The sequence below is a fragment of the Erpetoichthys calabaricus genome, chromosome 10 (genome assembly GCF_900747795.2).
Source record: "Erpetoichthys calabaricus chromosome 10, fErpCal1.3, whole genome shotgun sequence".
Lineage (NCBI taxonomy): Eukaryota > Metazoa > Chordata > Cladistia > Polypteriformes > Polypteridae > Erpetoichthys > Erpetoichthys calabaricus.
The window spans coordinates 144,258,372-144,271,502 of record NC_041403.2 but is presented as its reverse complement, the minus strand read 5'-3'; the positions used below and the strand labels follow the sequence as shown (position 1 = coordinate 144,271,502).

The window sequence follows — 13,131 nt, the reverse complement described above, 5'->3', positions numbered from 1 at the left end:
ATTGGAATGGCTGGCTCAGATGGACCTAATCTGGCAGCTTTGTGGTTTAAAGTCCAGGACCTCAGCAGCTACATCATAGTGCCTGCCTGTATTATGACCTCCATGCAGACACATTACGGATTTCGGCATGCTTTTTTTTTTTTTGCAGGTGGGTCGGCAATTTGTCATCTGGGGAAGCACTAACTTTTGTAGCAACACTTGTGTAAAGAATGTGCTCTTTGTGTGCATATTAATATCAAAGTACCAACAGCAGGAGCCTCCTGCACCTGGAGGACTCATAAAAAGAGTTTGTAATGTGCAACAACTTCATTAGTGAGGCTTTAAAAATGTGGATTCTGGCTTGTGCACTGATTTGCCTCCCAAAGCAAACAGCCAGCTGCCGTCAGGCTCCCCTTAAGCATGTACAAGGCCTGGCGTATACCAAGACCCCGTCAGAGTGGTGCTTGACAGGAATCAGTGTGCATGGTAACTACTTACCTCAAGAAAAGACAAGATGACACAAGACAAGACAAGATCTTGCCTGTCTTCCTGATCAGAATATTCAGACATCTGACATCCGCCTGAGCTGCTGTTATTGCCCGCACTGTAGAACAATACACTGGCCACTTTGGCCTTGTAGATCATTCCCAACAGCTTGTCACACACATTAAATGCACATCCTGCTCTGGCCATTTTATATGTACAGGAAGTCCACCCAATCCAGTCCTCTGCTTAGATGGACCCCTAGGTGTTTATAAGCTTGCACCACCTCCACCTTCTGTGTATTAGGCTCCCTGGCACACCACCAACTCCTTTGTCTTAGTCATGTTCAATTGGAGGTGACTGTCCCTATACCGCAAGGCCAAGTCTCTTGCCAGTGTTCTATATGCCTCCTCATCTCCATTGCTGATACAGACTATAAGAGAGGAGTCATCTGAGGAAACAGGAATTGAAGTTGTGTTTAAAATCAGTTGCGTGCAGGATGAGCAGAAGGAGACATGTCAGTATTGCTGATGGACGTCTCCAACAAACAAATCAACTGTCAGTTAAACGGTCCACAATCCAAGGCACTATGTGAGTGAGCATCTACCTGAACTGCCTTGAACGTATCCCCAAAGTGAAAAGTTACTGACCATACTGCCAGCTTTGTCTAGGTGGCAAAAGATTCTGTGGAGCATGTAGACTGGAGCATCATCTATCCCTATATGTGAATAGTATTAGAGCAGCAAGGGATTGAGGTGGTCTTTGATCATAGGTTCCTAATTTTTCAAGACCAATCTCCTCATGATATGTGATGCAAGAGGTTGTGGGGGGCACACGTTTAGGCACTGGGACAAAGTAGGATGTCTTTCACAGTTATGGTACTCTCAGTAAATTCAAAGAATTGCTGTAGAAGTGTTGATAGGCCCCAAAGAGCCTTCAGGTCTAACTACCTTGCCAATATAGGTCTTTTCCTGCTCTCTTCCCAACTGATCTGATAAGACATCAGAAGAGGAGTAGAGAGTGAAGCTGACTATGCAGACAGGTGAGGAAATAGTCAATGCATGGCTGAATCTACCATATGTTGCTTAAATGTGTGTGATGTTCTGCTAGTGTGGTCCTGCTTGGATGGCCAATACCTGAATAAACACACCAGGAAGACCTGCAGGATTGATTGTCTTAGTTGATGATCCCTGTCAAATTTTTGTATGCCATTTAATGACCAAATCCACTTTTATCCACTGCAATTCACTGACACCATGTGAGATCCAAGGAAAAGCTGAGCTCTGTGTAGGTGGCACCATTAGGAACACTTGCACAAGAAGTATGGGTAACGACTGTAGGGACCAAGAAGAATAGGGCAGCCAGTTTTAATGATACCATCTGAACACAAAGTTAAAAGTGCAACCAGACAAGCATTGCTGCTGCTAACTGTGTAAAACAGAAGAGAGTAGTTAACCGAGCATTGATGGTGCAAATTATGGAAAAAAATAGAAGCAAATTTGACAGGGATGATCAACTAAGACTGTCAATCCTGCAGACCTTCCTAGTGTGTTAAAGAGAAGAAGAGAACACTTACTACAAATCTGCTGCTTCCAATTGCATAGAACTGAAGAGTGAAGTTAAACAAGCATTGCTGGTGCAAAATGTGCAAAAGACACGTGGAGACGTCCAACAAGTTGATGCAGATTGCTTAGAAACAGAGTAAGAAAAGTGTCACTGGGACATATTGTGTAGTAGCCACAGATGGCAGTTAGATATGTGTTGCTGGTGGCAGTTGTGTAGGAACTAATGAGACAAGTGTTGTGTCGAAATGACAAGAGCAGCTAAACAAGCCTCATACAGAGGTTGTTTGATAGGTTTGGTAAATTTGAGATGGCGCCAAAGTTCATTTGGTGATGTCACAGCTAGCAAGTGTCACTCTTCAAACTAGGTCAGGCCAAATTTCAGCCAGAAGAGACACGTTGTTTTTGTTCTATAAACATTTGAAGCAATTTTTTCCAAAAAACAGTGTTTAACTTGCTTTTTTTGCCATACTTAAACAACCTTCATAGGTGCAAGATGATTGGAAATCAAAAGGAGTTGTTAGACAAATGCTGCTGGTGCAGATTTTTCCTGAACCAAAGAAAACAGCTAGACAAAGTCCTGGAGGTGCAGTGATCTGTGATCCACAAAGAGCAGAGAGGCAAGTTGTGCAAAGCTGAAGAGAAGTCAAGGTGTAACAGTGTTAGAAAAGAGTGGATAACAACAAAGCCAGAAAATAGACAAATGCTGCTGGTTTAGATTTTGAAGAACTTGTGGGGTAGCTACAGGCAGTGTAGCTGGGTTGGTTGCACTAGGACCCATGGGGCTGAAGGGCTCATGATGACTGCTGGGTTTTTTCCTTGCAAAACATGAACTTGGAATAAGAAGGTTGACAGTGTTACTCCATAAAACTTAATTAGGACTATAATGTAGTTTATGCGCTTGACGTATCTCAATGTTATTGGTGTTTTTATTAATTCATTTTTCTGCATTAGAGACCATCAATTTCTAAGGATGCCACTGTACAGAAGTCAGAATCCAGTTAGATAAGAGACAAAGGACTGACTGGGGGTGAATGCTTAGGAACACCTCAGGCAATGATGGCAGCTGACAATGGTTTAGGACTGAAGAAAGCTGTTGAGTGACCAGTTCCAGCTATCTAGATGTGGTCATCTGTTAGGTTCAGTTAAGGAAAGACGTAAGCTTGCACTTTTGCTTAGAATTTCATAATTAAAGGTGTTGATGGTCCCATTTGTTCATCTGCGCCAGTGATGTGGATGGAAAAATTAGTCTGTTTATACACTTAAGAAAAAGAAATATAGATGTGGATCAGCCGTAACCCCAGTGTGAACCCAAGGGGCGCCACTTCTGGACCCTGCCTGGCTTTTCTTTGCCGCTGATCTTTGTTTTTGCAGTTTTTCAAACCTAACGCTCTGAAAGCTTGGGAGCTGTAAAGCAAGACGTAGACTAATGAAACAAGCTAAAGAAATGATTTAATAGAAAAGCAGAAGCGAGCTAACTGGTGCTAATTATTTGTGGCCAAAGCGGACTGCAAGTGCAGCCGTGGATCTTTTCAGGACCATTAAGCATCCTGTTGGATTGCATTCTTCTCGAAAGCATGAGTTATGTGCCTTCAGTCCGTCGTATGCCAGACTTGGTTCACCGGCTATGAGTGCTGCACAGCGGGAGCTCTAGCAGGTCACCTGGGGAACATGTGGACCGACTGTATTTGAAGGGCCGTCATATGGATTGTAAAATGAATTAAAAGGTCCAAATCGGTAAGGAGGTAACCAAGCGGAATGGAGTGTGTGTGTGTGTGTGTGTTTTACAATTTATGGGACTGCAAACAGACTTTTACTCTGCAAAGGGGGAGAAAAGCAGCAACATTAAAATACCTTCATGTCACATGAATCAAATATTTCAAAAATACTGCCAGCTTACCAAAAAGTAGAAACAAGAAATACTGTAAATAACTGGCTTTCTGTTTAAGGTGGAAAAGAACATAAATTTAAAGTAACCGGAAAATCAGGTACACATTAGTCAGATTGTTACTAAAAATGAGAACTGCCCAATAATTTGTGGTTCTGCTTTATTAAAGGTTAAAAAATGGGGGGATTATTTTGGAGGACAAGAAGATGTAGAAGTTGTTCTGAAAACAAGGCAGGTGCTGTAGTTTGTTAATATTTGTCTTTATCTCTACTGAAGAAGTGAATGTTGTTACTGCAAATGTTTGCTACTCATCTCAAGTGAAATAGTCTCAGATAGTGGACACGTGGAAGGATAAACTTCAAATGCTATTGCTCTTCTAAAGTAACAGATTTATAAAATGAACTCCATTTGCATATCTGCTTTGAGAATACAGTATCATGATAACCAAAGTTTCAAATTCTGCTTTATTTGTAAAATACTGTCATATTCTCCCCTTTGACCCTGACCCTGAACTAGATATATATAATACTTTATTTATACAAAATACTCAAGAAAAATATATAAATATTATTACCGAAACACACACACAAGACCTTCTGGTTTGGCCAATGATAAGACATTGATTTCCATTTAATAAAATGCTTATGGTGGGAGTACAGTGGATCAGGCTGTGGTCAGATCTGCCAGTTGTGCCATGGGTTTACCTTTAAAGGCATCTTTGACGTTTAAATAAAGCAGGTCCACGAATGGGAAGTGACACATACTGATGGAACCTGGTCAATGAGTGCATTTACAAACACACACAAAACCAGGATACGGTGAGCAACATGGTTAAGGAATAAGCCTGTATACATGAACGAGACCACCTATAGACTTCTCCCTTGACAAAATCTTCAAAATTCATTAAACTGTGCAAATATGAGTTAAATGTCATCACTGGCCACTGTGAATCCGAAAACAAGCATGGGTCCCATGCCTCCTAAGATTGTACTACTAAGCTTAGCAGCATAAATGTGGAGATTTCTTGAAATATTTTATTCTATATTTCCAGGCACTACACCATGCCCTAGCCTCTCTCTTTTTTCAATTTATTTTACAATTATTTTTTTGTACAATTATTAATGATTTTAAAGTTATTAATGTTAAGATTTTCCCTCTGGCTGGTTACTATACATTTTTGAATGAAATGGCCTGGCTCCATATAATGAGAAATGTTTGATTTCATGTATTTAAGTTGTATTATCTGTTGTATCTCATGGTAAGTTATGGTGAGTTCAGGTACTATGACATTTTGGGTACTGCCTTAAACCTGTTATTTCAGACATTATTTTAATGCTGGATGAGTTTCATCAGACTGAGTGGAAAAAGCAGGAGGGAGACTGAACATTTCTGCGAATGTGCAGTGGTGGAAAAGGGAGCTCAGTAGAATTAAAACAAAATATGTGATTACAACATCGAAATGCTGACTGAATTTACTCACGTTACTGCCCAGGAAAATAACTTACATCATCCAGGCTTACTCAGCAACAGAAATGATTCATTCTGTACTAACATCTTAATGATAAATCATTCTGAATTCTGGTGACAAGGTCAGGTCAGGTTGGGGAGCAAGCACTGGTACCCACACATTCAGACAGGGAATCAGTTTTTTAACAGTATGCTACATTTGTGGACACTACCAGCTGGACCTGCTCTACAGAATTAATATAAACCTCACCCTGTTTTACTGCCACCTACAACCTTGACAATAGCAGCTCTCTATTATTCAAGGCACAAGTTCTTATGTGTGCTTGGGGGGTTGTTGTTTGTTTTCATCACTATATATACAGTATATTTATATATATAAACATCTATGCATGGAAGTGTGTGTGTCTGTCTGGCCCGGAAGTAAGAGGTGGAATCAGGGAAAGGGTTTCGCCTCCGAGGAAACAGAAAACTCCCTTAGTCTCTAATAACAAAAACGAGGCGAGCACATCTGCAAAATGAAATCTCAGAAAAAAGACAAAGTTGTCTTAGACGCTAACATCAGCAAAACGGTATCCCTTTTACTTTTGCACGAGTGATGCGAGCATGTCGTCAAAACGAATCCTCCTAGAAGAGAGATGCCCAGAGTTGTTCCTTTCAATTACCTGACATCTCTACATTTCAATTTTTTTCTGATGATTTCAATAGTTTCTAGGACCCCTGGCTTTTTACAGCACGGGCTTACATAGCTGGTTTTATATATAAATGTCTATGCGTGGAAATGTGTGTGTCTGTCTATCCGGCCTGGAAGTCCGAGGCCAAAGCATGAAGCTCAAAGGGCTGGCAAGGCAACCCCAAGTTAACGAGTTGGAGGAAGAACAAAGTACGAGGCTACAGCATGAAGCTGAAAGAAAGCGACTCCATCGCCAAAGTGAGACCACTGAGAAAAGACAAACAAGAGAGAAACTCACTTAGCTGCTGATAGACAAGGGGGGCGAGCATGTCTGCAAAATGAAACCTCCGACTCTGCATTTCAATTTTTTTTGTGACGATTTCAATAGTTTCTAGGAGCCTGGGCTTTTTACAATATATATATATATATATATATATATATATATATATATATATATATATATATATATATATATATATAAAGGTGCTGGTCATAAAATTAGAATATCATGACAAAGTTGATTTATTTCAGTAATTCCATTCAAAAAGAGAAACTTAGATTCATTCTTTACACACAGACTAATGTTTAATCAAATGTTTATTTCTTTTAATGTTGATGATTATAACAGACAACTAATGAAAGTCCCAAATTCAGTATCTCAGAAAATTAGAATATTGTGAAAAGGTTCAATATTGAAGACACCTGGTGCCACACTCTAATCAGCTAATTAACTCAAAGCACCTGCAAAAGCCTTTAAATGGTCTCTCAGTCTAGTTCTGTAGGCTACACAATCATGGGGAAGACTGCTGACTTGACAGTTGTCCAAAAGACGACCATTGACACCTTGCACAAGGAGGGCAAGACACAAAAGGTCATTGCTAAAGAGGCTGGCTGTTCACAGAGCTCTGTGTCCAAGCACATTAATAGAGAGGCGAAGGGAAGGACAAGATGTGGTAGAAAAAAGTGTACAAGCAATAGTGATAACCGCACCCTGGAGAGGATTGTGAAACAAAACCCATTCAAAAATGTGGTGGAGATTCACAAAGAGTGGACTGCAGCTGGAGTCAGTGCTTCAAGAACCACCACACACAGACGTATGCAAGACATGGGTTTCAGCTGTCGCATTCCTTGTGTCAAGCCACTCTTGAACAAGAGACAGCGTCAGAAGCGTCTCGCCTGGGCTAAAGACAAAAAGGACTGGACTGCTGCTTTCTGATGAAAGTAAATTTTGCATTTCCTTTGGAAATCAAGGTCCCAGAGTCTGGAGGAAGAGAGGAGAGGCACAGAATCCACGTTGCTTGAGGTCCAGTGTAAAGTTTCCACAGTCAGTGATGGTTTGGGGTGCCATGTCATCTGCTGGTGTTGGTCCATTGTGTTTTCTGAGGTCCAAGGTCAACGCAGCCGTCTACCAGGAAATTTTAGAGCACTTCATGCTTCCTGCTGCTGACAAACTTTATGGAGATGCAGATTTCATTTTCCAACAGGACCTGGCACCTGCACACAGTGCCAAAGCTACCAGTACCTGGTTTAAGGACCATGGTATCCCTGTTCTTGATTGGGCAGCAAACTCGCCTGACCTTAACCCCATAGAAAATCTATGGGGTATTGAAAGAGGAAGATGCAATACGCCAGACCCAACAATTCAGAAGAGCTGAAGGCCACTATCAGAGCAACATGGGCTCTCATAACACCTGAGCAGTGCCACAGACTGATCGACTCAATGCCACGCTGCATTGCTGCAGTAATCCGGGCCAAAGGAGCCCCAACTAAATATTGAGTGCTGTACATGCTCATACTTTTCATGTTCATACCTTTCAGTTGGCCAACATTTCTAAAAATCCTTTTTTTGCATTGGTCTTAATTGATATTCTAATTTTCCGAGATACTGAATTTGGGACTTTCATTAGTTGTCAGTTATAATCATCAACATTAAAAGAAATAAACATTTGAAATACATCAGTCTGTGTGTAATGAATGAATCTAATATACAAGTTTCACTTTTTAAATGGAATTACTGAAATAAATCAACTTTGTCATGATATTCTAATTTTATGACCAGCACCTGTATATATATATATATATATATATATATATATATATATATATTAGAGCTGCTGTAAAATTTGAATTTCCTCTTTAGAAACAATCTAATCAAATCTAAATATCAAAACAGATTATTTCAGTTAGGAAAAGTAATACTGTGATCGACTGGGCACTTGTCGATGGAAATGCATCTTTTTACAGCTGCATTGCTTTCATCTATGTAAACAAGTTAAAATATTAAATCCCTTCATGAGGTTCAGCATTACAGTGGTTTTGGTATCACTCTAAAATTGCATGGATTTACTGTTACCCATTTTTTTCTCATTGCTGCCACTCTCGATGTTCAAATGTTTATGATTACATAAGTGGCCACCAGCATGCATAAACTGACAGAGTATGATAGACTTGTGCAGTCTAACAAAGCACACTGGTCATGTGCACACTACAACATCCACAACTGCAATGCAGTGAAGGGTTTATATGACTGAGTTGCGCGTGGAGAAAACAACATTTCTTAAACTGGTTTGCGTGGAGTTTGCATGTTCTCCCCGTGTCTGCGTGGGTTTCCTACGGGCCCTCCGGTTTCCTCCCACAGTCCAAAGACATGCAGGTTAGGTGGATTGGCAATTCTAAATTGGCCCTAGTGTGTGCTTGGTGTGTGGGTGTGTTTGTGTGTGTCCTGCGGTGGGTTGGCACCCTGCCCGGGATTGGTTCCTGCCTTGTGCCCTGTGTTGGCTGGGATTGGCTCCAGCAGACCCCCGTGACCCTGTGTTCGGATTCAGTGGGTTGGAAAATGGATGGATGGTTTCTCTAACTGAAATAAGCGTATAAAGTACAGGACAGTTTTAGTTTCTGAGAATACTCAGGTTATTAAAGCACATGTAAACGTACTAACTGTTCCTTCCGAAGCTCCTTTGGTTGATCTCAGCACCATTCCAGGGTTGGATGATTCATCATTAGATATGTGGGTTAGGAAATGGATGGAAAGATATAAAAAAAGTAATCATCAAAAAAAGAAAATAAAACTCAATTTGCTTCAAAATATTCATAAGAATTAAGAGGGTCGGACTTTCAAGAGTCTTGAGTCATTGTAAATAAAGAAATAAAAAATATAGGGACCGGAATTTGTGGAAGATTCCATGATAAAGATAGCAATGTTCAAAATGATTAGAGCTGGTTAAAGTGTCACAAACTGCTGCTGCCTGTCTGCCTGTTTATTCTGACATTTGTGGCATCAATGTATTAATTTTTCAAGTCTATTTTTCCATTGCAGGGAATCTGGAGCACCTCCTATAGTAAGCTGACTGAATATGACACAAGCCTATCACTGGCCGCACTCATTCACATGGGGCCAGTTTACACTCACTAACGCACCCAAGTCACACGCCGGTGACACATGGGAAGAAGCTGGAGGACTCAGACATACAAATGATGTGGACACCCCATACAGACAGGGAACTGACTAAGAATGGAATTAATAATTTATAAAATGGTATTTGCATCTTACCTAAGAACTTGTCACAGCAGTGTGTGCCTGCACTCAGTGAAGAGCGCTAATTACAATAAGAAACAGAACTGAGCTTCTGCTCTCTGGAACTCCGAGAGACCATCACTAACCAATGTACCACCATGCACCACAGAGTTACAATGAATTTACTGTATACATGATGGTGAATATAAATTATACAAACTATAGGAAATGGTGACATATTAAACAAGGAAATTAGATAAAACTATTACTTTATAATTAAAATTTTAAATACCAAAGCATTAAAAATATTCACTTCCTTAAGTAATAAGCAATTAAATCCATATGTTGACAATCTCAAGCGATATATTAATTTATTACTTTTGGAGTGTCTGCCTCTAATTTATATACGCCTACAAGACAAACTCTTATGATAGAATTATTCTCTCATGATGACTGATAGCTACTGTATTCGTTTTCCGTATAATTGCATTCCCTTCCAAAATGATAAACATTCACCAAGTCAAAATGTCCATCCATCCAAATACCCAATTCCTAACTTTCCAGCCAATGCGTTAGATTATCTACCTGCCCATCAGCTCAAATGTCCACCCATCCATGTCTCCAGCCACCTGTCTGAAAAGATACCCATTGTACAATCGGCCCACTTGCCCAATCATTTAAATTCCAACCACTTGTCAGGCGATCTTTCTGCCAGCCTTGAAAAGATATCGATCCATTACACCAAAGGATCATCTGTCTGCATATCCGATTTCTTGGGCTCTTGTTTATCTATCTACTCAGCCTGCTTGACGAGACTCCCATCTACCCTTCAGCTCAAATGTCCATCCTTCCATGTGTTTAACTGTCCAATTTTTCAAACACCAAACTTCCAGAACAGAACCCCCCTTCCAGTCAGACCTCATTTCCATCCATCCGATGCCTACCTTTAAGCCCCTTTGTGCAACTATCTAGCATCCAGTTTGAAAAGGTACTGTCCACCCACCAAGCCTAAATGTCCATTCACTGGTGTATCTAATTGCCAATTTTCAACAGCCATGACTGGAAATATCCAGGCACCTACTAGCTCAGTTACCCATCCACTGCCTACAAAGAAGCCTGTCCACCCACTTTCTGCTTTGCCACAATGAACAATTTCCCACTGACCCACTTACCTACCTGTCTGTGTATTCCACTCCATGATTCACAATCAGACATGTCATTTTCTTTGACCTTATTAAGTGAACGTGCGTCCTTCTTAGTGAACAAATTCAGTCCCCCATGTCCTCCAGCACAGTAACAGAGATGATCCATTAACCCGCCCCGGAGCATGCAGGTTGGCGTACTCACCTGTGTCTGAGGTGTCCTGCCACCCTGTTTGCTGTCCTGTCTTCCTCTGCGCTCTACTGTGGTGGTGCCTCAGTCACTCCACACCCCTCGTCGATCCAAGCGTGTGACAGCCACACAGGACAGCAATGTGCACCCTGCTGATAGGCACATATCTCACCGCTGCGGTTCTGTGATGAAAACAAAAAAAAAGCAGCAAAAAAAAAAAAAAAAAAAGGATGGACAGTTCCAAGAAAAGGCAGAAGACGCAGGGCACAACAGCTGACTGGCTGTGGAGGCTCGCTGCGTTCCTGTAGCGCCGGTCCAAGCCTGCCTTTCTGCACAAAGCCACCCCTCTTCCTGGCTCCAATACTGGGAAAGTTCAGCTCTTTAATTAGGACTCCACACAGGGTCTGAAGGGCGGCCCTGAACTTGCGCTCGGCATCGCAGCTTGTCTTGCTAAAATGTTTACTTGTGGCCTTGCTGAAACAAGAGAAGAAAAAAAAATTCCTTCTGTGTAATCATAAACAGATTTTTGATTTTTTTTTCAAATTTCCCCTCTGCTCAACAACAGAGGGGCTGTGGAACCCTGCGACGTGTGAGAGTGGATTTGTCGTGCGCCTTGTGCCTGACTCCACTATTAGTTTACAGCCCAGAATAGACGGGACCCTGACGCAGCTCAAGGCTTCAGATATTCGCGCCTCGGCTGTCCCATCTGAACATCTGTGAGCCCTGTGAATGAGCCTCTCTGAAGCATGGTGGGTGGAAGGTGGGGGGAAGGGTGGTGGGCCGGCTTGAGTGTCCTGAAAAGTGTTGCACTCTACTGAGGGTATCGGGTAAGCCTGCAGAGCCCTGACCTTCACGAATCAGTGACCTCAAAGAGCCTGCTATCAATATGGAGAGGGCACCCCCTTGGCGGTGTACCCCAATGTTCTTTCATATCCAGGAGAAGCCAAAATGAACCTGCATCTGGGGCAGAAGGGATCTGAAGCTATTAGGTGTAAGCCATTACCAAGACTGGACAGAGCAGCAGCCTATCACAGGACACATTAACTCACTGGAGTCATTTAGAGTTCAAGCTGCTGAGCTAATGTCCCCTCAAGGATCATCACAACAGTGTAATTACAAAAGCAGAACAGTCTACGGATTTGAATGATTGCACTTTGCTATCTTGATGCTCTCAATCCAGTTTGTTCTTCCATTTTCAAACCCACTTAATGTAGGCTGGACTGGTAACGCTGGGTGCTAGGAAGGAACCAGTCTATTGTGTGGCACACTCATATCTTTACATACTTTACATACTCATATGGGGTCAGCTTAGAGTCTCCAGTTATTGTTGGGATGTGCGAGGAAAAGCAGAATATCGTGAGAGGACATAGAAACTCCACATGGACACTTTGTACTATAGCTTGCCTTAGGATGGTGTTCTTTGAGTAAAGAGTAATCTATTGTCTATAAATACAATTGTAATACACTCTTTATTAAGGAATATTTTCCTAGAAATTAGCAATGCAGATGGCCTAGATGAACATTTGCTTCCCAGTGCCCCATAATGCTTTGTGAGGTCAATATGATATCACCGTACTGTGGCAACCCTGTGTAGAACTTTCACACATACATACTATGAGATCATTGCTGGTCTGCTTCATACATATAAGAAGTTTCAATCCAATTAGTACTCCAAAGGATTTCTGCCTTGCATGTGTTTAAAAAAAACCAAAAACCAGAACCGTATTTTCATTTGAGGGGCACGGAAGCCGAGAGAGGACATGCAATATCATTATTTTTTTAAATTGTTTCCTCGAGATAACGGACTAATTTTATCGAGATCTCAATAAAACAAAAGATCTTGTTTTCTCAAAATTATGAAATAATTGTATCTAGTGTTTAATGTTTAGCTTATTGAAGCCACATCCTGTTTGAAATGGCAGAAGAGCAGAACTGTACTGATCAGCTCGTCACATTTTTGTTCAATCAAGGGCTGACGCAGGCTGAAATATGTTTATGCCTTAGTTTAGAAAATTATAGCGTTAGTGTCCGTCATTTAAGAAGATGGTTAGCAAGGCTTCAGCTGTATAGGTGTCGCAGTCTAAGCGAGTCTAATGCCAGGAGCAAAGATTAAGTTTCGTTTTCTTGAGATTGCGATAAAATTATTCCGTTATCTCAAGAAAACTAATTTTCGTTTTCTTGACATCTCGATAAAATTATTCCGTTATCTCAAGAAAACATAGTTCGTTTTCTCGAG

General features: G+C 41.2%; 1 protein-coding gene across 2 annotated transcripts in view; it reads right to left on the bottom strand.

The window, feature by feature from the left end:
• Nucleotides 1–11,594, bottom strand: part of ripor3 (RIPOR family member 3) — a 193,561-nt gene extending 181,967 nt beyond the window's left edge. For both annotated transcript variants that reach the window (XM_028812023.2, XM_028812025.2), the window contains exon 1: nt 10,911–11,594. The gene's annotated coding sequence lies outside the window, so the exon portion shown is untranslated. The remainder of the gene's footprint in view (nt 1–10,910) is intronic.
• Nucleotides 11,595–13,131: the final 1,537 nt, after the last annotated feature.